This window comes from Chenopodium album, chromosome 19 (genome assembly GCF_948465745.1).
Source record: "Chenopodium album chromosome 19, dcCheAlbu1.1, whole genome shotgun sequence".
NCBI lineage: Eukaryota > Viridiplantae > Streptophyta > Magnoliopsida > Caryophyllales > Amaranthaceae > Chenopodium > Chenopodium album.
The window spans coordinates 40003878-40024620 of record NC_137852.1 but is presented as its reverse complement, the minus strand read 5'-3'; the positions used below and the strand labels follow the sequence as shown (position 1 = coordinate 40024620).

The 20743-nt window shown below is 34.7% G+C and overlaps 1 pseudogene; it reads right to left on the bottom strand.

Moving 5' to 3' along the window:
- Positions 1 to 14964: 14964 nt before the first annotated feature.
- LOC145594363 (protein FAR1-RELATED SEQUENCE 5-like) lies at positions 14965 to 17099 on the bottom strand (annotated as a pseudogene).
- Positions 17100 to 20743: the final 3644 nt, after the last annotated feature.

Here is a 20743-nt window from a genome sequence, read left to right as displayed (position 1 = left end):
GGATTTGCAGGTAACAGTTCCCTTTACAGAATTAATCACGCAAATACCTGCATATGCAAAATTCATGAAAGAAATATTGACTAGGAAAAGGTCTATTAGTGAGGTAGAGACTGTCGCTTTTACTGCTGAATGCAGTGCCGTACTACAAAATAAATCTCCACCCAAACTAAAAGATCCCGGTAGTTTTTCTATCCCTTGTCATATTGGTAATTTAATGATTGATAATGCATTGTGTGATTTGGGCGCTAGTGTTAGTGTCATGCCATTATCTGTGTGTTTAAAGCTAAAAATGGGTAAATTAAAGTCTACTAATATTACTCTGCAAATGGCTGATCGTTCTTCTAAATACCCCATAGGCATTCTAGAAGACGTCCCTGTTAGATTAGGTAAATTTTATATACCTGTGGATTTTGTTGTTCTTGATATGGCTGAGGATTTGCATACCCCAATTATCTTGGGTAGACCCTTCCTTAATACTGCTGGAGCAATTATAGATGTGAAATGTGGTAAATTGACACTATCAGTAGGGGATGATAAAATTGTTTTTAATTTGAATAATACCCATAAAAGCCCCATGCTAGAGGAGAAGTGTTATAAAATTGATGTGGTTGGTAATTGTTCTAATAAACCCCAAGCTTTTGTTAAAGATCCCTTGGAGGCGGTATCGTGTGTTGCATCTTCTACAGGTACAACTAACCAATGGAAAGAGGAAGTGGACGCAATAGAGAAAGCCTTATACTGTGAAGGTCTTGGTTTTGAAGATGAGAAGGTGGAAATGAGTACACAAGTTGCGGAAACTGAGCCTATAGTGAGAGTTCCACCAGATCGTGTTGTAATAGCTCAACAAAGTGATAAATCGAGGCAACCAACGGTCAAAAAGGGTTCTCAATCGAACAAAAGTAAAGACCCACCAGTTCAAGCCAAAGAGGATCCACCCAATAGGGTGAATTGGCGCCTTATAGGGCGTGTTAGGAAGCCGAGTCGTGGTTTAAAAATCGCTCAACCGGGTGAAGAACCACCCGACCAGGCGATAGGCCAAGGGGCTTAACTTCCCGACATGTAGTAAGAGGGTCGTGCGGGACCTAAATAAACCAGCGCTTTGTGGGAGGCAACCCGTATTTTTCTTGTTTTTTTTTTTTTTTTTTTTAGTCTTCTTTCTATTTCTTGTGAGAGGAGAGAGGAGAGAGTTTAATGAGTTTATTGAGTCGTACAGGTTAGAAGGAAAAGAGTTAGTCAAATTTGGAAAAAAAAGAGATGGAGTCTCTCGTACCAAACATTGCCTCGGGCCCGACCGGGCGAAGGACCGCCCGACCGGGCGCGAGAGCAAGGGTGAAAAATTGACAATTTTTGCCCGACCGGGCGAAGGACCGCCCGACCGGGCGCGAGAGTTGACGAGTACGGACATTTCGACCGCCCGACCGGGCGCGAGAACAAAGAGAATTTAGAGGGTTTATACCGCCCTACCGGGCGGTGTGGCGCCCGACCGGGCGCGAGAGCGGATCAGCAAAACTGCTCCACTTTGACAGGCCATAATTTTTGCGTTTCTTATCCGTTTTTGGCGTGTGACCTATCGTTGGAAAGCTCTTCAAGTCTACTTTCCAATGCAATTGGAATCATTGAATTATCAATTATACATCAAAAGTTATGATCAGAATAGTGCACCTGACTCCATTTTTATCTTTTTTCCACTAACACTTTGTTTCTTTCTTGCCCAATTTTGTTCCAGAGAGATGCATTGCAATCTTGAGGCTTTGGCGACATTGATGTGGTGATGATGAAGAGTAGTCACCTTGAATACTTGCTTCCCCTTAAGACAATGAGGACATTGTCTGATTTAGCTTGGGGGGAGGTTCTCGTGTTCATATGGTATATCTTTCACTCTCTCTCTTGGTATGCTTAGTGTAGTTTTACTGCTTTCCTAGTGTAGTTTTATTGCTTTCCTATAAGAAAAATACAAAAAAATTGAAAAAGTAAAAAATCCAAAAATACGTTCCAATGAATTGTAAATCATGCTTCTCTATGCCCCCATACTTGAGAAAATTTGTTTTGATTCTTGGTTATTGATGATAAGCATTGTGGACTTGTTGGTCATGATTTAAAGTTTAATTGCTTGGATGCCTAAACATGCGTCAATTTTGTCCAACTACTTGTGAATGTAGTGCTTGACTAGTTGATTTGGTTAGGAATGTGTGTTTAGTTCCTGGTATGTCAATGAATTTGAGTATTGGTTTGCAACTATGAGTAGTATTTCATGACTCACCTATTATGCACATGAGGAGGACGAAGGCGTTCATTCTTTTAGGTAGCCTTCAGACGATATTAGATACATTTGTTCCCTTCTTGCTACCCATGTTGTTGCTTGTGCCCTCTTATTGTTTATTTAGCCACATTACAAGCCTTTTTAGCCCCATTGGTTACTAGTCCCAAGCTTGGCTTGGGGGAGCTATAGTTAGTGAGGTGAGGGATTTGTAGTGTGCACATTATTTGCACAATGTGGAGGTATAAGAAGAGTAATTTGTTCTTTGATTTTTGTGATTGGAAAAAATAAGAATTTGTGTTTCAAAGTTGAAATTTCCAATGTGGAATAAAAAGAAAAAAAAGCAAAAGAAAAAAATTGTTATATGTTCAAATTATCTATATGAAAGTTGCCCAAGAAAAATTCAAAGGAAAAAAAAAGTATCAAGTTTGAAAAAAGAATGAGTTCAAAGTTTGTTTATTCACTCAAGTTCTACATTGTCATATTTTTATGAGTGAAATTGTAAGTGTTGGGATTGTTTATGTTGTTTGGAGTAGTATTTGGTGGATTCTTGTTGGAGTTAGTTATGTTGGAGATGTTGATCATTGTTTTATTAGGATTTGGCTCCCTTTAAGCATGGCTTTTCTCTCACATGTTCCCAAATATTTCTTACCCTTTATCCTAGCCTTACATTACAAGCTTTAAAGACCTTCCGACCTTGTGCATAGAGTTGTGTAGATGTGAAAGTGTTGTTTATCAATGCAAATTATGAATTGACATATTCCGAGTCGACTATTAGGTTGAGTGCTTATCTTTTTAAACACACGAGTGTGTGAGTTTGGGAGGGCATTGTTCACATAAAAGGGTGGTTGGAGAGCGATCGAGTACATCTTTTACTCGCCACATAAATGAGAGTTGAGTGTGTGAGCACTAGTCTTGAATTCTATATGCTCGTGTGGTTTGCTCTATTTGACAATTGTTGGGGAGGAAGAGTGATTGGATGAATGAGATTGATTGATATTGAAGCATGCTCATTAGATTTCCCTTGAATCGTCTGTGCTTGATTTGATTATTGGGGTGAGGAATGTTTTATATGTTCATTGATGAGCTCTTTGCTTAGGGACAAGCAAAGGTTTGGCTTGGGGGAGTTTGATATGTCTAGTTTATGTAGTATTTTACCCCCGTCCCTTGGTCATTATTAGTAGTGTTTTTGGCTCTTTAGAGCCATTTTTATTACTAATATGTGTTTTCTAGTGTTTTCGTAGTTTTGGTTGAGTTTTGTAGGGAATTGCACCTTTGGAGTACTTTCCCGAGATTTTATGGAGCAACTACGAGCATTGGAGGAGCACGGCCATCTTTTGTAGCCCAAGATCGGTTAGAGTAATCAAACCGGTGAATAAGGGCTCGACTTGTGTGAAGACGAGGCATTTGGACCGAATGATTAAAGCCCCAAAGAGGATATTTGGTTTGGGCCAAGTTACGAGCCTAAACGAGGAGTCCAAGCGGCCCAAGGGTGTCCGCCCGGTGGTCTGCCCGGTGGTCTGCCCGATGGTCCGCCCGGTGGTCTGCCCGGTGGTCTGCCCGGTGGTCTGCCTGGTGGTCTGCTCGATGGTCCGCCCGGTGGTCTGCCTGGTGGTCTGCCCGATGGTCTGCCCGATGGTCCGCCCGATGGTCCGCCCGATGGTCCGCCCGATGGCGCGCCCGATCGGGCAAAGAAGACTTATATCGCAACAAAAAGGCGCGCCCGGTCGGGCGGTGTGGCGCCCGGTCGGGCGCGTGTCTCTGATAGATCTTTTAAGCATCGTTTAGTTTGTTTTAGTTTAGGATTCTTGCTTATTATAAATATGTTTTTGTTAAGCAAGTTTAGGATTCTTTTTTTTTTTTTACACTTTGTTATTCTTCCTTTACTTTGGTAATTCTTTCTCTTAGATTTTCTCTCTCTACTTAAGCTTATTTTCTCTCTCTACACTATATACTTTGTTCTTTACTCAACTCTTTATTCTGATTACTTTGGTAACGATTTCTTTTCTCTTAATCTCAGTTATTTATTTTATTCCTTCTATCATGTTTTATTTTGTTGCTTTGATTAGTTTAGATTTAATTATGTGTGAGTAGTTCTTTTTCTAGGGTTTATGGGGATCCATAAATAATATGAAGGGGTAATTTATTGTTGTTAATTATCAATGCTATATTAATTTCCTATTGATTGATTTAATGCTCTGTGACTAGATTAAGCCTGATCTTTTATGCATGAGTTTGACAATATTGATTCGAGATTCGAGAGATGAGAATTGATGTTTAGGTCTAGTTTCAATAGGCAGGTTAATCTATAAATGGTTAAGTCGAGATTCGAGAGATGAGATTTAATACCGGTAGATTAATTCTGTGATTGTAATACGTAGCGAAAGCCCTTTATTATCTGGTTAATTGATGCATTAATGATTGGTTATTATGTTTTACCCTGGAATATTATTTATTGGTGAACCTATGCCCTAGGTCCTTAATTCATTGATTCCTCTTATTTTATTTTCCCTACTTATATTCTTCGTAGTATAATCTTTAAATCACAACAAATTGTTACTAATAATTTAGATTGCTATTAATTAGTTAGAAATAGAAAGACTAGTTTCCCTGTGGATTCGACCCTACTTCCCTATCTACTTTAGTTAGAGGACTTAGGTAATTACTTTTGATTAGGTGATACGACTTTAGCCTGTCAGTTACCTATCACTTATAGTTCAATTTTACAGTGGTTACTTATTAGTTACCTATTATTTATAGTTGAATTTTACAGTTGTTACTTATTTTTTACCTAGGTGTTACTGTTATGTTATATATTGGTTACCTTTTAAGTTGCTGAGAAAATTCTAATGTTTTTATAGTGGATTCTTATAATCTTATATATGAGTTACTTATAATATTATAAGACTTGCTTAATTATAATCTACATAAGGATTATTTTTCAAAGTTGCTAATTTCATAGGGGTTACTTAAATGCTTTATAGGGGTTACTTTTGTGTTTTTTTTATTTATTTTATAGTTAAAATTTTAAAGGTTACTTATATGCTTCATAGTGGTTACTTGTTCAGCTATCTTAGTGTATCATTTGTATTATTACTTATAATGAATGTCTACATATTTAACAGGTAATGCAAGTGAAGGTGTTGTTGATCCATCTGAGGGAAGAGGTCTTTTTGAGAGTTCTTCTGCTGTTGTTGAAGGAAGACATGGTTCAGAGGATCCTTCTGGTCATGCTTCAGAGGATCCTTCTGATCATCCTATAGAGGATCCTTCTTGTGCTCATTCAGAAAAGGAAGCTTCAAATAAAAATATTGAGGATGAAGCTGATAAGAATAGTACTAATGGAGATCAAGGTGTTAACAAAAATGTTTGGTTAGACCCTATTTCTTCTGTTTTACCAGTAGTTTCTAAAATTCATCCCAGTAAACAAGAGTTAATTCAATTAAATACTGTTGGGGGTGGGCCTTCTGTAGTTCAATCTGATGATGAGGAAGATGTGAAACCAACTAAAAAAAGAAGAAAGATGGTTATGCATGATGATGAAGAGGATGTCAAGCCAGTTCCTTCAAGAAGGCTTGCTAGGTCTTCAAAAGCACGTTCTGAATCTGTTGAAGTTGTGGATATTGATGATGATGGGTACATTTTCTTCTTTTTTGAATCTTCAACTTTACTTGTTTTATATTTGTTTTTGTCATTTCTTTTATATGTTTTAATTTTGTTTCTTTTATTTCTTTTTCTTCTTTTACTGCAATTACGTATAGTTTTATTGTGTTTTGTAGGGATGAAGTTGAAGTACATGTTAGGTGTTTACCTAAGGGTCTTGTTGATTTAATGAGTCAGTTGACTCCTAAGCAATTGCAAGCTGTTGAGGATATTGGTTTTGGCAGTCTATCACATATTCAGATGACTAAATTTCCAAGAGATATGATTAGGTGGTTGTGTAGGTGTTTTGTTCCTAGCAGCCGTATGTTTGTTATGCCATCGGGTGAGATGTTCCAGTTAACTGCCTGTGATGTACATGATGTGTTCCAGATTCCAATTGGACCATTACGTGTTCCAGTTTCAAGGAAAAATTGTGATAATGAGTTGAAGAAGTCATGGAAGGACTTGTATGGTGGTGAAAAGCGTGAAGTTACGGTTCCTTTGTTGCAAGCTGTTATGACAAGTGATGAGGGTATGCTACAGGGGAATGATGAGTTCAAGAAATGTTTTGTTATGTATGCAATGGTGACTCTTTTTACACCAACAACAAATAGGACAGCTGATTTGAAGTTGGTTTTGGCTTTGAATGATGTTAGTAAGATTCGACAGTATAACTGGTGCCAATTTGTTTTGGATGATTTGGGTGATAAATTGGCTGGTTATTCTGCAACACAGAAATATGTAGCTGGGTGTGTTTTGTTTCTACAAATATGTTACTTTCATAAGTTGCAATTTAGGGGAAACATTATGCCTTCTACCTTGCCTTTGATTATGCACTGGTCAGATGAAGCTGTGAAGAATAGATTGAATCAGGAAGCTGGTGTGTATGGTAATGCACATGTTGATAAAGTAACATATCCTGTTACTAAGTTGCTGAAGAAGGATTCTACTTCTGAAGAAAAAGAGAAGTTTGATTCTGAAAAATCAGCTGCTATACAGCCTATGGGTTTGCATCCTTCTACTTCTGGTGGGTGGCCTTTCACTTCTGCTGCAGTTCCAGATATTTCTGTAACTGGTTTTCCTCGGGTTGTGACATATGAACTTCCTGAAGGACTTAAGTCAAATGAAGAAATTAATCACATATCTAAGAATGTGAGTACTATCTTCACTTTATTAATTTTATTGCATGTGTTTGGTTGAATTTGTAGTGTATACTATTTATTTGCTAATTTCAATTGAGGTTACTTGTCTTTATATGTTGGGTTTACTTTGTAATATACATTGCATTTCTTGTTTCTATTTCCTGAAGTTACTTGATGTTATATTTTGGGGTTACTTTATAATGTAAGTGGGTTTACTAGTTTGTTTATCTTGTGGTTACTTGTTGTCATATGTTGGGTTACTTATTGTTATATGTTGGGGTTACTCTATAGCAAAAATTGTGGTTACTTGATTGTTTATTCTGGGGTTACTTCTTATATGTTGGGTTTACTTTTATAGCATAAAGTGGGGTTACTTTTTGTTTATTCTGGTATTACTTGTATTATATGTAGGGGTTACTTTATAGCATAAAGTGGGGTTACTTGTTTCTTTATCCTGGGATTACTTGTGTGATATATGTTGGGGTTACTTTTGGTTTATCTAGGGGTTACTTGTTAAATATTGGGCTTATTTGCTAGTTTGTCCTGGGGTTACTTGTTAAATATTGGGCTTATTTGCTAGTTTGTCCTGGGGTTACTTGTTAAATATTGGGCTTATTTGCTAGTTTGTCCTGGGGTTACTTGATGTAAGTTACTTGCTAGTTTATTTATAGTTACTTGTTGTTACATATTGGGATTACTTTATAGCATAAAGTGAAGTTATTTGTTATTATTTTCCATTTTTCTTAGACTTTTATGTTGTTTTCTCAGGATGTTGAAGAGAATTATATGTTGATGAATAGAGACATGAAGCTTCTGACACATCAATTTGAAAAATATGTGAATTTCATAAGGGCACAATCAGAAGCTGTTAAGTTGGATTCAAAACTTCCTGAAAAAGAAAGGTCTCCTGTCTTGTCACAGTTGGATCCAATCTTCAATGATTCAAATTTCTGGAATCAAATTGATAGGATTACTGAACAAGCACTTGCAATAAAGAAGTTACAAGAAGAAATGCCTTCGTTTGAATTTTTTTCTTACACTAATCCTAATCTGGAATCTCCTATATCCTCAAACCTCTTTAATAAGGAGATTTTTGGTGAAGTTTCTCCAAAAGAAATTCCTCACATTAGTCAGGGTTTGGGTGTTGATTCTGATTTCATTTTTGAGAAAGTGGTGGAATCAACTAATAAACCTGTCCTTGTTGTTTCTGCTGCTAGTGCATCCATAATTGCACCTGTTGTATCTCAGGTTCCTTCTGCACCTGTTGTTAGTCAGCCTCATTCTACACCTGTTGTATCTCTTTCTCAGCCTCCTTCTGCACCTGTTGTATCTGAGCCTCCTTTCTCTACAACTGCTGACAAACAAAAGGGGAGGGAGCAAGTAATTGTATCTGGAGAAAAAATTGACAAACAAAAGGGGAGGGAGCAGATAGGAAATCCAAGGAAAGGTTCCAATCAGAAAGAGTCAGCAAGAAAGGTTGCTGAGGAAAGTGCTTCAAAGAAACCAAGAAGAGGAAGAAAAGAAGTGACTTCAGAGGAATCGTTAAAGATTTTGAAACAGATAAATTCTGGTGATGATGGTGATGAGCCTTCTGATCATAGTGGATCTTCTAGTGATTCTGCAGAGCATTTAATCTGTAATATTTACTCTGGTACTGCTGGTGGTTATAAATTACAGTTATTATCAAGGTTTTTAAGGGATAAAAACCCCAGAGTCAAGCAGATGAAGAGTATCAGACTTGCAGTTGCTGATTATTGCTTTGCTGAAAACTACGATGGTGTTGATTCTATGTAAGTGTTGTGTTTTGACTCAATTTTATTTATTTTTGGGTTTACTTGTTCTATTTTATAGTAATTACTTATTAAGTGTTAAGGGTGTTACTTATTATGTGATAAGTTTCTAACAAGTATTTTTTTGTGAAACAGGGAAACACTAGTATACTTCTCTGAATTTTATAATCTGCCTCGTGAAGAATTGATGACATTGGTTGGTGAAGAATTTATATCAAGCCGTGTTATGGACTGTTTTTTTGTTTTGCTGAATTATTTGGAGATTCAACAGAAGGAAAAAGGTTTCAAGATTTATTTTGGTGGAGAGTTTTTGGTAATTATTTTGTGATGACTTTAATTTTTTTGTTTATTTATATTTGCTTTCCTTATTTGAATTGTTTTATTTTGCTAGTATCCTTTATTGCGTTATATATATTCTGGAGAAGGGAGTGCTGATGAATTAGAAGTGTTTGGAGCGTGGGATCATTGGTAGTGGTGGGCATGGGCCGTGCCGGGCCTGCCGTGGGCCGTGCCTAGGCGGGCCATGAACAGTGTCGTGCCGGGCCGTGCCGGCCCACGGTGGAGGCGGGCCGTGCCGTGCCGTGCCGGCCTTCAAGGTTTCCCTGTCCACGGCACGGCACGGCCCACCGTGCCGGTCGTGCCGTGCCGGGCCGCCCGTCGTGCCGGCCCACGGTGGAGGCGGGCCGTGCCGGCCACCGTGCCGGCCCACGGGCCACGGCTTACCCTTTTTTCTTTTTTTTTTTTAAAAAAAAAAATTAAAAAAAACTTTAAAAAAACTTGAATTTTTTTTATGAAAGAAAAAATTGAATTGAATAATTATACAATTTAATATTTGAATTTAATAATTATTAAATTTTTTATGGAGTTAAGTTATATTAAATATTGTTTAAATTATATTAATATTTATTGTTCATTCATAATTTACTATATATCATATTATTCATATAACTATATAAGTATTAGACAAAAATTAAATAACAATATAACATATTCCATAAAATTAAAAGTTGAAAAAATTCATTCATAAAAATTTATTAAGTAAAAGATAATATGAAGTACAAGGGTACAACTAACAATAATTGATGAATAACTTATTTTGTTATTTTATTATACGGCTAATGTTAATAGAGTACATAGCCAACATAGGAAATACTAACATTTTCACTAATTAATAGAGTACATAGGAAATACTAGAATTTTCGCTAATTAATATTAATTCTCGAGTTGTTGGTAATCTTCAATCAAGGTCTTCATTATCTTCTTCGTCTTCATCTTCGGCTTCATGTTCACTAGCTAATGCGGAGGAGCTAGTTGAACCAGAACGATCGGAACCATCGATGTTGTCGTTGGCCGTAAAAGTACGATCTTGGATGCGTTCTTGGGCATCCATCCAATCCTTCAAGCAAACACACATTTCTAGTGTTTCGGGCTTCAAACTTGTTCTTCTATCGTCTAGAACCCTTCCCGAAGCACTAAAAGCTCGTTCCGAGGCAACGGAGGAGGCTTGGATGCTGAAAATATCACGTGCCATTGCCGCCAAAATTGGATGCTTTGTGCTTTGGGATTTCCACCAATCTAGGATGTCCATCCCCAACCTCGAATCTTCGTCCAAGCCTTTCATGAAGTCGTAGTTTAAGTACATTTGCAACTCCGAAACATCGCTTTGTGTTCGCCTTGATGATGATCCACTACCTGAAAACTTAGATAACATGTTAGCAGCTTGGGCCGCCAAACTTTTGCCCGTTTTACTTACGCTTTTGGATGTTTGAGAAGGGGCAAAATGAGTGACGGTTCCATATTTAGATTCATAAACTCTATATAACTCAAAAAATTTATCTTTCACATGATTTTTATATTGTTCGACACCATCACCGAGTTGCATGCATTCATAGTAAATATCAATTAGCATAAATGTGCCATCATACTTTGATCTAGGATCTAAAATAGAAGCAAACATATAAACCATAGGAAGCTTAGTGTAATATTTACGCCATTTAGCCTCCATTTGTGGAACATAATCATTGTAATCTTGTTGTGATCGATGTTCATAAAGAAGTTGAGCAAATAAACATGCATTTTGAAGGAAAGAATGAATGCAAGGAACATAAACAGAAGAAAAACAGTGAGTCATACTATATAATAATTGTAAAAATTGCATATATTTTTCACAATTATCCCAATCGGAGTCTGCTATCATGAATTGTGGATACTTATTATTCATCATGATTTTGGAAAATGTTTATGCTATCATGAACATAAACATGATTTTGTCCCTAAGACAATATTCATCAAGAGCACTCATAATACAATTAGAAATATTAAAGGCCGTATGGGGGTATTCAAGCAATTTGAAATAAATAATACGTTTTTGCAATAACCATTCACTATCAACCCAATGACAAGTAACACACAAATAATGTAAACCATAACCACCATCCCATGCATCAGAAGTTATAGAAACTCTTGAAGTAAGAGTTTTAAGTTCTTCAATTAATTTCATTTTGTATTCTAAGTAAGTTTTCATGGCAGCTGTTTTAACGGTTTTTCGGGAGATTTTTTTGTGTTGGGGTTGTAGTGCTCGTTTAATGTAATTGTTAAACGGATCACTTTCAGCAAAAAGAAAAGGTTGTTCGGCTTGGACTATCATTCTCCCAAGTTCATCCCTATCCCTCTCATAATTGTAAGTGAAGCCATAAGGATGGAATTGAGAAATTTTTGGTTGAGTTGGGTCAGTACTAGGGGCACCACATTTTTCACTGTGTCGGTTTAGGTGCCCCGTACCGCCTTTGGCTGGAGCCGAATAAATATTACCACAAGTTTTACACTTGGCTTTTTCACCATCTCTACTTAACAAGAAATATTGCCAACATTTACTCTTTCGGTTTTTCAAAAGGGTCATTTCTTCTTCGGTGTACCATTCAATGAATGGGTTATCAGATGTGGGAATAGTATTTTGGACGGATGGGTCACTAGAGCCGGCAGGTTGTGTGTTGCTTGCTTGAGTTGTTTGATAGTTAAATTCAAAAGGCATATCATGTGCGGAGGCATAATAAGGTGGAGATTGGGTGCTTTGCCATGGTTGGAATGTCCCTTGTTGATCTAATCCGGTGGGAAAACCGGTAGAAAACCCGGGGTGGGTGGGATTGGCCATTGTAGGGATTTGCATAGTAGGGATTTGCATTGTAGGGGGGGGCATAGAAGAGCCTTCCAATGGTCGTTTAGATTTGGCTTTTTTAGAGGAGGATTGGTTCGGGTTTGATGCCATGATTAATTAAGATTATTAACTAATAAATAATAATTAACAACAATATTAACAATTATAACAAATTAACAATTATAAGTTTATAACACTAACAAAGTAACAAATTATAACAAATTATAACAATTAACAAGTATAAGTAAGTTTTTTTTCTTAATTATTACTTAATTAGTAAGTTAATAAATTTTCAAAAATAATTATAATAATAGTAGATTATCTAAATCAATGAGATCTCAGGTAGGTTATGGTTAGGATCGACGTTGTCCAGAGCCCAAATCCCGCCTTAGACAGATTTCAACAATCCAAATAACCCACAATTAAAATAGAAAGTAGTTTTTATGTAATTAAGTAGTTCCAAGTATACAACAATAATAATAATAATAATAATAATAATAATAATAATAATAATAATAATAATAATAATAATAATAATAACAATAATAATAACAATAACAATAACAATAACAAATTAAAATAAAGTTGAGTTAGATCTTACAATGACGCTTCAATGCTTTCCCAAATTTATAATTTCTCGAATTTATAATTTCCCGAAATTATAATTTCCCGAATGTAAATATAACAATTTTTTTTTTTTTTTTTGGTAGTAGACTAATAATATTAAAAATGTAAAATTTATAATAGAATAAGAGATTAAGAAATATTAAGAGATTATAATTTATAAATTATAATATATGAGAATAAGAGAGTAAGAGAGTAAGAGAATGAGATGAGAAGATGAGTATTGAGTTGTGGAAAGAATTGGAAGTTGAGGGTGGTATTTATAGGTGAAAATAGAGCCGTTTATAGCCGTTTATAGCCGTTTATGGCCGTTGGAGGGAAAAAACAAGAGCAGCGCCAGTTTATAGCCGTTAGCCCGCGGGCCGTGCCTGCGGGCCGTGCCTGCGGGCCGTGCCTGCGGGCCGTGCCACGGGCTATTGGCCGGGCTCGTGCCGTGCCGGGCCACTTTTGGGTTTTTTTTCACCGCAGCCCGCACGAGGCACGAGGGGCGTGCCATCGTGCCGGGCCGGGCCTGCCGTCGGGCCGTGCCGTGCCGGGCCATCCTCGTGCCGTGCCCGGGCCGCCCGCGTGCTGACCCGGCCCATGCCCAGCTCTAATCATTGGCTTGAATCTGTTCAAACAATGGAGTTTCTAGATGCTATGCTGGTAGTTACTTTGATTGTTTTCTCTTTATGCAGTTTTTCATTGGAATTTTATAATATCTGATTTTATGTTTCTGTTTTTTTTTTATTCAGGTTTTTATTCCAATTTACTATGGCTATCACTACTCTGCAGTGATGATAAACTTCTACAACAATACTGTTGATTATTTGGACAACAGACGGTATTATTTGGGTGTTGGAAGGAATTGCACCAAGACATTTGATGCTCATCATACATATTATTATACTTTGACTTGGCATTTGGTATGTATAATTATTGAATTGGTTTATGAGTTTAGTCTTTTTTTTACTTGTATTTTGTCCTTCTAATTTTTTTTCCTCCTGTAATTCACAGAGACTTCTCATGTCAAAGTATATGGTTAAGAAGAACCATGATCAAGGTGCTTATGTCAATGAATTTGAAATTCGTATGCTACAACTTGATTCTCAAGATTGTCCAAAGAATTCAGACTGTGGGGTTTTCTGTTTGTATCATTGTCTTTCATATGAAGGTCAAGAGTTTTACTGTAAAAACTTAACCAAGGTAATTTTCTTATTTTCCAATTCCTTACTTGTTCTTATCTTAATTTGCAGCTCATATATGACTTTGATTTGTTTTGTATTTCTAGGCAGTTATCCGACGACGATATCGAGCTGAAATATGTGCTTCTTTGGTTATGTGCAACTTGAACTTAAAACGGGAAGAGGTTCTTAACAAGGTTCAGGAGTTTGCTGATAAGAACAAAGAGTTATATGAAGAAGTTATGGTAAATGATGAGATTGATCGTCAAGCAGAAATTGCTGTGGCAGAAATAGAAGCTAAGAAAAGGGCTGAAGAAAAGGCAGAAGCTAAAAAAAGGTCTGAAGAAAAGGCAGAAGAACAAGCATTAGTGGATGCTACTATTGCAGCAGAGAAACAGGCAGAAGCGGCTAAAGGGAAGGGAGGGAATGCAAAGGGAAAGAAATTACAAGTTCCTAAGAAAGTGGCCACTCGCAAAAAGTAAGAATGAAGTTTCTTTTTTGCTAGTTTGATTTTTGCAAAGTAGTATAAACAAATAGTAAGAATGTTAGTTTGGAAAAAGTTTGTGTGAACAAATATATATTTTCTATTTTTTGTTAATATATATAGCAATTTGTTTTCTCTTGGTATTTTTGAGTCATATTGTTTATAACTAATAGTGATTACTAAATAGAATGATAGGAGTTACTTATTTATTGTTTACTTGTTACTTTAAATGTATTATGATTTATGATAGTATACTAGCATTACTACACGAGAGGTTTATTTAATTAAAATACCAATTACTTAGGTTACTTAATAGAATTATAGTAAGTTACTTAATATAATTATAGGGATTACTTAATTGCATAATAGCAATTACTGAATTGCATTTTAGCAGTTACATAATAGTATGTTAGTATTTACTTAATTGCTTTTGAAGTATTATTAGCCGTGTTACTTAATAATATTAGACTTGTTACTAAATATTTAGAAATGGGTTACTTAATAGAATTATAGGAATTAGTTAAATGTATAATAGCAATTACTGAATGGCATAATAGCAGTTACTTAATAGTATAATAGGTTTTACTTAATAGTTTTTGAAGTATTACTTAAAAATATTAAGGGGTTACTTAATATTCATAATAAAACAAAGTCTGAAATTTAAAAATAAAACATTGTTTATTACATAAATATCCTATCATAAACAAATTAAAATAACTTTGGATTTGGTGTTGGTGTGAGTGTTCCAAATTCTCTTGTATCCCCTTTTGCTGTCATTGCTTTTGTTCTTTTTTTGTTTCCTTGCTTTTCTTTCTCAAAATGTCCTTTTATCCTTTTGCTTCTTCCCTTGGTATTTGCTCTTTCTGGATCCATCACAGTAGGAATTTCTGGTTGTTCTTCTGTTGTTGCAGTAGTCTTATTTTGTTGCAATGTTTCTGCATTTTGTCTTGCTGCATCCTCTTCTTCCTGCATGTAAAAAAAAGGGATTTAGGTTATATAGTATATACTGCTATATTAAATGACAGTTTGGTTTTACCTTTTCCAATCTATTTCTTATTTCATCTGCCTGTATATCAAGCTTTTTGAACTCTGATTCTATTAAATTCTTGGTCTCTGTGTGTTGTTGGCATTTCAATATCAGATTGTATCATTTCCTTGCCATAATTTGTCTCCATGGAATGTATTTCACTGGGATTGTTTCATTTGCTGCTTCTTCATCCCTTCTTCTCCATACATGTGCTTTTGCATTTTTTGTCCACCTCATAATGATGTATCTGTCTGGTATTTTGGTCACTGAATGTTGCTGTAACACACGTATACAGTGATAGCATAACCAACCAACTTCTTCAAAATTTTTGCAAGAACATGCTATACTATTGTCTGCTATGTTGAATGTAACTTTTTGCTTTGAAGCTTCATCATTCTCTAATTGTACTTCATAAAAGATGTAACTTTGAGCCTGAAAATGAAGATTTGTTATGCAGCCAATTGAGTATTCAAATTCTGTTTCAAAGTATCTGAATATTGTTTGTGTGTAAATCCCTGCTGCATGCTTTAGCATTCCATAGAATGGTAAATTTGAAGTTGGAATGGAATTGCTACATTTGAAATCTGCATCAGATTCATTGTTCCTCCACCTTGCTATTGTCTGTTTGAATATCTTGAAAAAATCAGTCAAGCTTGTGTTTTTATTTGCCTTGAAACCTACAGCATTATTAGCACTTTCACTTCTTTGAGAGGAGAGTATTCCTGCTGAAAAAAAGTCTTTGCTGAGAGCAGTGCACCATTTTTCCTTCAAGTTGTATAGTCTTTTGAACCATTTGTTGTTTTCTAGCTTGTAAGTTTTTATCATATTTGTCCAACACTCTTCAAATTCTTCTTCTGTTATACAACCTGTTAGACACTTATTAAAAGCATCCTTGAAAGTTGTGTCTCTTTTTAATGCTCCAAATCTTAATACTGCATTCTTAATTAAATGCCATATGCAAAGTCTGTGTCTTGAGTGTGGGAAAACCTGCATTGAATATGCTGTTAGTTTTAAGACAAGATAGATTGTTATGAATTTATGAGTAGATGAGACTTAGCTAGCTTAATTTATGAACTTTTGTTACTTGTTCTATTTCCTGATGTTACTTGATGTTATAGGTTGGGATTACTTTATAGTATAAGTGGGTTACTTAACTTCTTAGTAGTCTTTACTTTCAAAGGCTAAGTTTTGGTATATAGTGTTTATCTATTAAGGTTTATAGGTGATATTAAATGCCAGAATAGGGATAAATTAATAGGATTAAAACAGAGGGAGTATGTAAATTTACCTTTTGAATTGCAACTGACATGGCCAAGTCTTGGTCAGTAAAGATTGAAGCTGGTTCACTTCCACCAACTGATTTCTTAATAGTGTTTAATACCCACTCAAATGTCTCTATTTTCTCATCAGCAATAAAAGCACAACCAAACATTACATTCTGCCAATGACTATTGACACCCACAATTGGCGCACAAATAAGATTATATTTGTTTGTCCTGTATGTGGTGTCAAAAATAGTAACATCTCCATAAACATCAAAATCTTCTTTCATTTCTGAGTCCCTCCAGAAAATGGCAGTAAGTCTGTTTGTTTTTTCTCCTAACTTGAATCTGAAAAAGAAATCTGGTTCCTCTGATTGTCTTTGAGTCAACATGTCTATGACAGATTGTGCGTCACCTCCTTCAATCTCTTTCATTTTCTTTCTTGTTATGTAATTGAAATGGTCTTTCATTGTGTGTGCTAATATATTTTCACCTCCAGCTTCATAAGACATTAGACGATAAGATTCTGCTGTTCTTAGACCACTTTCAGCCATTATGTCTATAACTTTTGCCTTATCTTCAGTTATTTTTCTTTCTGATCTTTGTAAATGCTGCCATTCTCTTCTTGTCAGTTCATGATTGTGTTGCATGACATGTTCTTCTATCTCAAACATACCTTCTTTATTCTTTTTTGCTCTGATGAAAGCTTTGCAACCAGTTCTGGTGATTGGAACTTGCTTTTTTTTCTTCTGTTTTTGTCCAGGAATAGGAGTAGGAGTTTTTTGGTTTTTTGGTTTTACTCTGAAACCCTCTTTTGAACAAACAAAGTCTTTTCCTCTGATGGTTTTAGGTTCTGTTTGTGTGTATCTTGTTGTTGATTGTCTTACACCAAAGCCAATCACAAAAGCATGTTTTTTATACTGTTCAAGTATTTCTTCTAAAGTTGCAGCAGTAAATCCAACAAGGCTTCCTGAGTAATCTACTTCCTGGTCTTCTGTATGCTGTTCTGCATATCTGCTGTCATCTGTTAAGGTACTTCCACTTACATCTGTAAAAGTATTTTAATTTTGCATTAGTAACTCAGATTATTTCAGAGTTCATTAAGATATAAATGAATTGCATAATAGGGGTTACTGTACTTAGTCTGTTTGGTTGAGTTACTGTACTTAGTCTGTTTAGATGAGTAATTGTATAATAAGGATTAAACTCATAGTATAATATTGTTACTTAGTGATTTTAGTCGTGCTTACTTTCATACTCTAATAGGGTTACTTATAGTATAATATTGATTACTTAATATGTTTAGTAAGGGAAACTTACTGCATAACAGAAATTACCATGCAAGTATAATAGAATTACTTATTGAATTATTGGATTTACTTATTATGTAAAGGTTTATTTTCATAAAGAATACAATTACCTATTACATTATATAAGTTTCTTATTATATAAGTGGGATTACTTACTGTGTATTAAAGAGTTACTTATTGATCTATAGGGTTTACCTTAATTCAGTAATAGAGTTACTGCAACATCATATTAGTTACTTATTATATAGCAAGGATTACTTACTAAATATTAAAGAGTTACTTATTGCATAATAGAGTTTAACTTAATAAAGAATAAGATTACTTATGCGAACAGGGATTACTTATTTCGTTTTAGGAATTACTTATTGGATATTAAATAGTTACTTATTGCCTAATAGGGTTTACCTTAATATAGAATAGAATTACTTGAATTTTGATAAGTATCTTATGATATTACAGGGATTACTTATTGCGTATTAAGGATTACTTAATTGAGATTAAGGAGTTACTTATTATCTAATAGGGTTACTTATTGCATTTTTAGGGTAAGGATTACTTATTTAAATTTAGTGATTACCTTTTCACAGTAATAAGGTTACTTATTATATTACAGGGATTACTTATTATAATAGAGAATAGAATTACTTGATTTTTGATAAGTTACTTACAGGGATTACTTATTGCGTATTAAGGATTACTTAATTGAGATTAAGGAGTTACTTATTATCTAACAGGGTTACTTATTGCATTTTAGGGTAAGGATTACTTATTTAAATTTAGAGATTACCTTTTCACAGTAATAGGGTTACTTATTATATTACAGGGATTACTTATTATAATAGAGAATAGAATTACTTGATTTTTGATAAGTTACTTACAGGGATTACTTATTGCGTATTAAGGATTACTTAATTGAGATTAAGGAGTTACTTATTATCTAATAGGGTTACTTATTGCATTTTAGGGTGTTACTCGTTATATAACAAGGATTACTTATTTTAATATAGTGATTACCTTTTCACAGTAATAGGTTTACTTAATGCGTTTTAGGGTTTTACTTTTGTACAATAATAGTGTTATTTATTGCGTAATATTTGTTACTTACTGTATAATAAGGATTACCAGTATAACATTTTAGGGATTACCATTAATAAAATTTGAGTAAGTTACCTTGTATTTCATCATTTTCTGGATTTTTTTCGATCTCTTCAATCTCCAGATTCAAAAATGAATCACCTATTTCTTCGATTTCCATTGATTCTTGTGATTCTGCTAAGTTTTGTAATTCGTCACTCATTGTAGCTGGTAATTTTTTTTTTCGCAGATTATGAGAAGAATTTGGTGAAATCGAGAGGTTAAAGTTGCGGCTCTAGGGATTTGTGTAAATGTCGGCGCTTTTAAGAAGAAAGGACGCTGAGATCAGCGTGTTTTTTGGATTCCGTTATTTTTGGCAATTTGATGACGCGCGCGTGGAAGCTCCGTTATTTTGCTGAGCTGGACGCTGGCCACACGGTGTGGCCAGCTGCACAGAAGAGGCGCCGAAAAATAAAAGTGTTTGTACAAATTTTTTATTTTTTATTTCTTTTAAGGAAAGATGGGTACAATAAAGTAAATTCTATTTAAAAATTGGATTAGGTGTAGATTCAATATGCATTTCCCTTTATTAAAAAAGTGTAGATTCAATAAACTTCAATTCAATTTTTTTTTTTTTTTTTTTTTTTTTTTTTTGGGTACATATTTTGGTTTCAAGTTTTGATATAAATGCAATGTTTGCCCAATGTCAGTAACAAGTGGGCTTAGCGAGGGGTTGATCCTAGCTAGGCCCAAGGCAGGCAAGCTAACTAAGCACAACCCATAACCATCTTTAAAATTATACTTCGTAATTAAATACCCCGTACAATCAAATCAATTGCTGCATTGCCTACATGAATAAATTAAGTTATTTTATTTCATTGAATACCATTTTTTTCTATAAAAGTTGTCAAACCAACAAATCATGGTATTTATAAAGTTAGGAAAAATTGTATTGTATGTCTTCAAGCTGCTATAAAATATTATAAAATTTATGAATCTAAAACCAAAAATTCGTAAAGAATGATTCATCTTTATTTTTGGTCCATTGAGATCAAAGATAATTACATAAAATGCAACACCATATCACTGATTCACTGTACAATAATTTGGATTAGTATAATATTATTAAATCTCTTAAACTGTTAACATAATACTTGTATGTTAATAGCTAATAAGCTAAATTAAAGTATATTTATCATTGTGCGTTGACCTCAAACACCTCTATATATCATGCAGGCCGTATTCTAAACTACAATAAAATCTTGATCATGAACAAGTCTTGAAAGCATAGTTGTAATTTGTAAACTGATACAACCAGATGCCATGTACCTAAAAGTAGGTACGGTACATTCGAAGCTATTTTTATCGCTCTTTAACTCATAATACTAAATGAGTTTTTAGTAGAAAAAAGATTAGCAAGTAAGACAATTTTAAATGTGCTTATTTATCTAGTTATAGGTACACCCGAATATTTAAGTTATAATAACGTCATCCGTCCATCACAATGGAGTCATAAAGAGCAGTTAATTAAACCAAGATGACTTAAAATGCAGGTCAAAATGTAGGTGAAAACAGGAATATCACAAAAAATTAATTGAAGAATAATGTTAAAATTAGGAGGGATAATATGTAACAAAAAAATGAAATAAAATGATGCCAAATAGTCATAAAGAATAGAGGATTTGGAAGACTAAAAATGGGAAATGCACAGCAAAGTCTACAACTGGCACCATTAAATTTTTTACATGCAAACATCTCTTCCAACTGTTTGGTATGTTAGCAGTTTTAGGAGCAGATTTCGGAGACATTTAGAT